This window comes from Pinus tabuliformis, chromosome 9, assembly GCF_031772625.1.
Source record: "Pinus tabuliformis cultivar Carrire ecotype Pingquan chromosome 9, CPIR1, whole genome shotgun sequence".
NCBI classification, from domain to species: domain Eukaryota; kingdom Viridiplantae; phylum Streptophyta; class Pinopsida; order Pinales; family Pinaceae; genus Pinus; species Pinus tabuliformis.
The window spans coordinates 296,823,352-296,831,652 of NC_142307.1; the positions used below are offsets into that span (position 1 = coordinate 296,823,352).

The 8,301-nt window shown below is 30.9% G+C and overlaps 1 pseudogene across 1 annotated transcript; it reads right to left on the reverse strand.

The window, feature by feature from the left end:
- Positions 1 to 200: 200 nt before the first annotated feature.
- On the reverse strand, positions 201 to 1,741 carry LOC149148379 (alpha-1,3-arabinosyltransferase XAT3-like; annotated as a pseudogene). The gene is made up of 3 exons (XR_016263195.1): positions 1,377 to 1,741; positions 1,108 to 1,260; positions 201 to 1,012 (listed from the first exon to the last, which is right to left on the reverse strand). The product of XR_016263195.1 is annotated as an alpha-1,3-arabinosyltransferase XAT3-like (transcript).
- Between the last annotated feature and the right edge of the window lie 6,560 nt (positions 1,742 to 8,301).

Sequence of the window (8,301 nt, forward strand, 5' to 3'; positions counted from 1 at the left end):
CAATAAAAGTGCCCTAAATTTTTTTCCTAGTGCTAAATCTATAAAAACTAATTTAAATAAAATAAATCAAAATTTCACCTCAAAATTTTAATACAAAAAACTCTAAAAAAAAGCACTAAAGAAAACTCCAAAATTCTAATACAACAAACTCTAAAAAAATCGCAAAAAACAACTCCAATTTTGTGGGCCAATGACACAATTCATTTCTCATTCAACAATATTCTCGATTTCGGCCGAGAAATTATTACGACTTTGGGCTTCAAAGAGCTGGGCACTAAAACGTTGCTAATGTTCAGAGATGCAGAAGTAGTGTTTAATCCATAAGGAGGAACAGTAGAGGATTCGTTAATCAGGTTTGTAAATCCAGCCATAGGTCTTAATTTAGGGGGAGCATATGCCTTGGCAAGGGGCGACTGAAAGTCCCTGATGGTATTACCTGTTTTCATGAGCAATGACTCCACAGTTAACTCGTCATGTATCTTTGATCCCCACTATCATCTCTGGAAAACAATGAACTCTTTTATCTCCCCTGAAATCAATAACTGGGCACTTGCTCAGCTGCTTCACAATATCTTGGTATTTCATCATCTACCACTCATGGTATTCAAGGATGAACACAACGAAGTTATATAGAGAGGCAATAAACCATCGTTGAACTCATGGTAAACCTTTCCTGTGTACCCTCCAGTTGAGAACACCACTGCAGGCACCGAGTGCTGCACTCGGCACGAATTTTGTTGCTCACTCTCATGATCTCTCCGGCTCAGTATTTTGAGAGTGACATCATCAATCGTGTTCATAACACTGCTCTCCCATTTGCGTGTATATGGCCTGATTTTCTCCTCTTCAGTACTTTTATTCTCAGGGGAATAAAGGAAAACAGAGGAAGATTGAGTGTGGGTTCGCACATCCCCGATCAAATAACATACGTCTGTCCTCAAGTGTGAACGATCGCAGCACAAAATTTCATTGCCATACCTTATAGTTGTATTAACTTTTTCTACACCTACACCTGAGAAAGCAGAAAACAATAAATATGCTCAAATTAGTTTCATCATCATACTTGCCTGTGTACTCATTTATTGCGGCGATTAGGTGGTTGTTTACCATCGATGAGAGAAGAACATCTCACACAGCAGTGTTGAGGGTTCGATCTTGACTGGAAGACCTCTTTCTGGATTTTCGATGGCTTCAGGTTTGGGAGAGCAGTTCGCGTTTGCAAAGATACATCTCTGTAAACCATCTCCTCGCTGCGGCCATCTGCAACAAGAAATAGACATATTTCATTGACAACATCTTACAAAACCTGACACAAACAAATCTTTCACCAAGAAAGGAAAACATCTAGACATAAAACAGGGCCGAGGATGGCTTACACAGCTTGAATGTGGGATCGACCCAACAAAGACAGCAAAAGCCTAAGAGATATGAAAGTAAAAGAAAAAACAGAAAGAATTTAAACTTGGACTTGGATTTATGTCCAACAATCCAGAGTATATTAATCCTCTGTTTCTGGGTGAATCACGAGTTGTCTGCCCTGTTCCCTTATCCTCTAGCCCTGGAACATTAGTGCGATTAGTCATTTGAACGGATGATTCTGGTTTTTTTTGTGATTTGAAAGTCCCAAATCTGATGGGAAGGATGATGAAGAATGAGTTTAGTTTGGATGAGCAGAAACAGAAGCAGAGACTGTCTAGGATGAAGAAAGCAGAGTGGAATGAAAAGATCATTCTGAGCCATACTCATCATGTCTTCCTCTTTTCTTCTTACCTGCTTAGCAATGTGGCCTCATGATATTTATCCCTATCCTATACCATACCGTAGAGATGACATACTGTATGACAGTGGTATAGATTAGTTTGCTGATCTGTACTTTTGTGTTTTAAACCAGCATAGATTTATTTTAAATACTGATCTAACATAAGCTTAGAAAGGTCTAATTTTTTCATTGTAATTTTTTTATTTATGAAATGACATTATTTAAATATTTTGTATAGTTATTATTTTTTTGGCTGATATAACAAAATTTCAATTTTGATGAGGACTTAACAGTGTTACACATTATACTGAGCTATAGAATAAATCTCTCAAAATTTTTGGTATAAAAAAATATTACTAATAAAAATTTTATAATTTATATGAAAATAATATATAATTTAAAAAAAATCATAATTTTTTTTTATAAATTAAATCTTTTATTCACAAGTTTATAATATGCTTTATATGAACAATAATTTATAATTTAATGAAAAACTTAAAAACATCTTTTTTCAGTAATTGATATCCATATTAAAAACCTAATCCATTAAACATAAATTCATGTCCATACATATTTCTAAATTTATTTATTACGTATTTTTACATTTATGTAAATTTGTATGAATAATTATTATATAAAAACTAACTAATAGAAAATAATAATCATCTTCATTAGATTTAAGATTACTTTAAATTTAAGTGTCTTTATATTGATATATATGATATTATTTCTCTATAAGTAATGAGATATAAAATTATTTTAAATTTAGTAGATTTTATTAATTAATTTGCTATACAATGTTTGTTTATATATATATATATATTTTATTTTTTTCACAAAATTAAATTTTTTATTAAAATGAATATCACCATCCACATAAACAAATCTCATGAAATTTTGTTAGCAAATTCTATATATAAGAATGTAATTTGAATATTTCAGATTGGTTATTGCACTCACTTAAATGTCCAAATTTAATAGAACACTTAAAATTGTAATTCCAACTTTATATATGGATATGTTAATATAGCTATCATTAATTTATATATGTAATTGACTTGACTATCGTTATTTTTTATTGAAAATGTCAAATAAGTTAATACACTATTTGAAATGGCCCAACATAATGCATTATTTCCTTTTAGATGTATTAGGAAATGGTGAATTATAGATGAGGCATTTATATTGGCGATTTAAGATTTTAACCTTGAGTTTATGATTGTTAGCTCATTGAATATTCGGTAATTTGATGGATATAGACATGGTTAAATAATTTTAATTTGATGGATATAGATGTGGTTAAATAATCCACTACAGTTTAATGGTCAAATATTCAGCAAATCAGCCATGAAGATAAAAATATCCAAATTTTAATAAACTCGAATTTCGATTTTAGTAAACCCGTATATTAATTGGCAATATTTATTGGTTAGCAATCTGTGAGACACCCACCCATGGACTACATTAAAATCAATATTATCATCAATGCATGTCAATCTCACAGGTTTTTTATTTTTTATTTTTTTTACAAAATCTATATATAGAAATGATATTTACATATTTATTGAAAATTTCAAAAGAAATAATACACACATTGAATAAATAGTTATTTTATTTTGAAATTTCACTTTTAATATAGAGTCTTATATATTTTATTATTTAAATTGAGTATATAAAGATTATATTAAAATTATATATATTAAAAATGAAAATAATTTTTATTTTCATTTTGAATATAAATAAAATTTTAAATGTAATACTTAGTTTTAAAATTAATTTTTAAAAACACAAAATTAATTAATGATCCCATGATGAAGGATTAAATTCTTCCTATTTATGTGGAAGGGTACAAGTTAGGTTATAGTAGTAACGATGAGAATCCATCATTGTTTCATACATTTTTTATTCCTCTAATAAAAAGGATAAATTAATTTAATTTATAGTTTAACAATTTATTTCTAATTAAAGTTGATCACTTTAATTTACAAATATTTAATTATTCTATAAAATATATTATTCAATTTTTAAATTTATTATGGACTAATTTATTTAATGTAAAAAATAGTGTAACCATGTAAATCAAATAGCGGGAAAAGTTAGATAAATATCATTCCATGAAAAACATCAAAATAGTTAACTTATTATACATTTCACATTGCACAAAGTAAAAGAAATCATAAAACATAAGCATATTATAAATTGATTTTAAATTTTTACTATTATTATTAATTACACATATTATTAATATATGAATTAAATATATATACTTTTTAGAAAACATGCAACAATATTATTAACCAAAGAGATTTGCTTCACTTTATCTTGGTATGACAACCCATAAAGTGTAAAGAATGAGGTCACATGTTCAATTTGTCACAATTATTTGGAATCTAAATAAATCAAATTTCAAAAATAAATATTTATCATAACATTAGATTTATCAATCAAAAAATGTATATTTAATTTCAAATACAATTCTTTAAAAATATATAGATAATATGTAAATTCTTAAAATTTATTTAAATTAATTTGACATAAAATATAATATAATATTTAATAACAATATATTTATTTAAAAAAAAATATTATGTTAATATTAATATGATATATCTTAAATAAAATTAAACTTTTTTTTTTTATAAGTTCAATGAGACTATATCTTTATTATGTTTAATATATCATTCTAATTAGAACAAAAAATTAAATTAATAATTTTATAAAAAAAAAATATCTTAACAAAATCACTGATCACCATCATCTATCCAAAATTATATAAACAAAACAAATTATTTATAATTTTATTATAATTTATAAATTAATAACAAAATTTTAAAATCACACATAAATATTTCAAATATTTCCAAATCCATTATTAAAAATAACTTTGTTATTTAATAAGAACGAATACACAACATTCACATTTAGATACCATTTTTTATAACCTTTATTAAAAAAAATACAGGTTATTGATATTTATACTCACTATGTTAGTGCTAGAATCATTGCAAACATATTTCTAATTATTATTATATTATATTTAGAATTTAGATTAATATTTAAATTTTATATAATAATATTTATTTTGTATATATATATATATATATGAAATTAATATTATTAGTATGCTTTTTTAATTATTAATAAAAATGTTATTATTATTATTGTTTTTAATTTATTTATATATATATATATATATATATATATATATATATATATATAAGTTTTGTTCTTATATTAAGATTTATTTAAGTTGTTTTGATTGATTTTTTTTTTTAAGAATGATGAATTAATTATCAAAGTGTGTTTTTATTACAATCTTTTTTTGTTTGATAAAATGGCCTAATAACTTTTTTATAAATACATTACTATGGAAGATGCTACTTCTCATAAGTTCATAACCACATTCCTTGCTTTCACCAAAAAAGATTAAAATTGGAATTCCATTTCCTCAGGATCTCACTCCATATTTATATTCATAATAACCAAATACCCTAGCAAGAATGTAGATAGCTTCTTTACAAAGCTCATATGCTTATGTATTCATATCCTCATATATGTGACTAAAACATAACTACTCAAGTAATCATCTAGAATACACACCATCCTATAACAATATGTCCACAAACATGTTAGAAAATTATATATTACGGAGCAATGGAACACATAAAATATTGCAGAAATATAAACACAGAAAACGCACAAAACAAGAGAGACACAGATATACGTGGTTCACCCAGTTTGGGCTACGTCCACCCCGAACAGCCAGTCCTTCCTTTCTATTAACCAGCAAAATGAAGAGATACAACCTACAGCAAAACCGCTGTAATATCCTCTGTTTCCTCTCACAGTCTCACCTCTATGTTTCTCGCTCACCGAATATACATCTATATCACAGCCTCAAATACAATGCCCTCATATAAAGAGAGGGGTTGCCTTCTAGGGCAAAAAGCCCTAAACTAAACATAAGTTCTACCGTCAGATCATCCGCCTAATGAACGGCCCAGATTGACTAGAAATTACTATACTTTTACAAGGCAATTTTACAGTTGTTTTTAGCTTCGGGGGCGCTGCCCCCGAAACCCCCCGCCAGGGGGGGGCGGCAGCGATCATTTTACGGGCGGCGTTGCCGCCCCATTTTGAACTGGGGTCCAATATGCTGGTACTATAGAAGATAATCAGGCTCCACACCCAACAATCTCCCACTTGGAGACTGATTGTAGCAACTCCACCGCTGCTCCATTTGCTGGACAATGACTCCTCTTTGGACCTGGCTGTTTCTCATCTTCATCGTCATCCTTGAAGACCAACTGAAACTGAGCATATTCTCAGTTTCTCCCTGGTTACAACTTTTGTTAGCATATCTGCAGGGTTCTGGCTAGTGTGTATCTTTTCCAGCTTCAACTCTCCATCTTCCAATACTGATCGTATGAAATGGTACTTGAGCTGTATGTGTTTTGTCCTGGAATGAAATGCTGAGTTCTTTGCAAGATGAATGGCACTTTGACTATCACTGTATAACGTGCCCATATCATGCTCCTTACCCAATTCACCCATAAACCTTTGTAACCAAATCATTTCTTTACTAGCCTCTGTAGCAGCAACATACTCTGCTTCTGTTGTTGAAAGTGCAACAACACTTTGGATTTTTGAAACCCAACTGACAGCTGTTCCTTTGACAGTAAATACATATCCTGTAGTGCTCCTCCTATTATCTCTGTCACCTGCCATATCTGCATCAACATATCCTTGTAGGGATATGTTTGAACCACCAAAGCATAATGCCTGATTTGTGGTACCTCTCAAATATCTGAGAATCCATTTCACTGCCATCCAATGTTCCTTTCCTGGATTGTTCATGTACCTGCTTACAACTCCCACTGCATGTGCAATATCAGGCCTTGTGCAGACCATTGCATACATTAAACTTCCAACTGCTGATGCATATGGAACTTTAGACATATAATCCATGTCTTCTTGGGTCTTTGGGCACATTTCTTTGCTAAGTTTGAAATGGCTAGCAAAAGGTGTACTAACAGGTTTTGCATTTTGCATGTTAAATCTTTTCAACACCTTTTGTATGTACTCATTCTGAGACAATGTTAATTTTCTATTTTTCCTGTCTCTAGTTATTCTCATACCAAGGATTTGTTTTGCAGCACCCAAATCCTTCATTGCAAATGAATTTGCCAATTTTCTTTTGAGCACATTTATTTCCTGCATGTTAGATCCTGCAACAAGCATGTCATCTACATACAATAACAATATAATATAGCTGCCATCATTTTGCTTTTTCAGATAATAAACACAATGATCAGAGTGACATCTAATATAACCTTGTTCAGACATAAACTTGTCAAATTTTAGATACCACTGCCTTGGAGCCTGTTTTAAACCATACAAGCTCTTCTTCAACCTGCACACAAGTTTCTCCTTCCCTTTCACCTCATATCCTTGTGGCTGCTGCATATATATCTCTTCCTCCAAATCCCCATGAGAAAGGCTGTCTTTACATCTGACTGCTCAAGATGCAAATCTTCAGCTGCTACAAGGCTTAAAATAGTTCTGTTTGAAGTCATTTTAACAACATGAGAAAATATTTCATCAAAATCAATACCTTTCTTCTGTGCAAACCCCTTCACCACAAGTCTAGCTTTGTACCTTTGCTTTCCTCCATCTTCTTCCTTCAGCCTGTAAACCCATTTATTCTTCAATGTAGTTTTTCCTGCAGGCAACCTGACTAAATCCCAAGTTTGGTTATGCATTAAGGAGTCCATCTCTTCTTCCATGGCTACCTCCCACTTCTTCTTGTTTTCAACCTGCATTGCTTCTTCATAACATTCAGGTTCACCGGAATCAGTCAACAATAAATAATATAATGAAGGAGAGTATCGTTCAGGAGGTCTACCTATCCTGGTAGATCTTCTAACACCACTTTCAGGTGTTTGGGGTGCCTGTTGCTGTTGTGGTGGTTGTTGTTGTTGTGGTTGTTGATTATTATTATTTTCAGGCACCTTTGCTTTTTCAGTGATTTCATCAAGGACTGCGTATTCCTTGTTTTCCTTTTCCTGTTTCTTTTCCTGCAACTGATTCTTATACAAGACCTTTTCATTGAATATTACATCTCTGCTCCTAATGATTTTGTGATTTTCGTAATCATATAAGCGATAACCAAAATCATTAACACCATATCCAATAAAGGTACATTTCTTTGACTTTGCCTCAAGCTTTGTTCTATTTTCTTTATCAATATGGACAAAGGCCTCACAACCAAAAGTCTTTAAAATAGAGTAGTTTACCTTCTTACCTGTCCATGCTTCCTCTGGAACACCACCATCCAATGAACTTGAAGGCCCTCTGTTTATTAGATAAACAGCAGTATCTACAGCATCTGCCCAAAACTGTAAAGGCAATCCTGCATGCAATCTCATGCACCTTGCACGCTCCATGATTGTTCTGTTCATCCTTTCTGACACACCATTTTCTTGTGGTGTTCTTGGAACTGTCTTCTCTCTGCGAATTCCATGCTCTGAACAGTACCTATC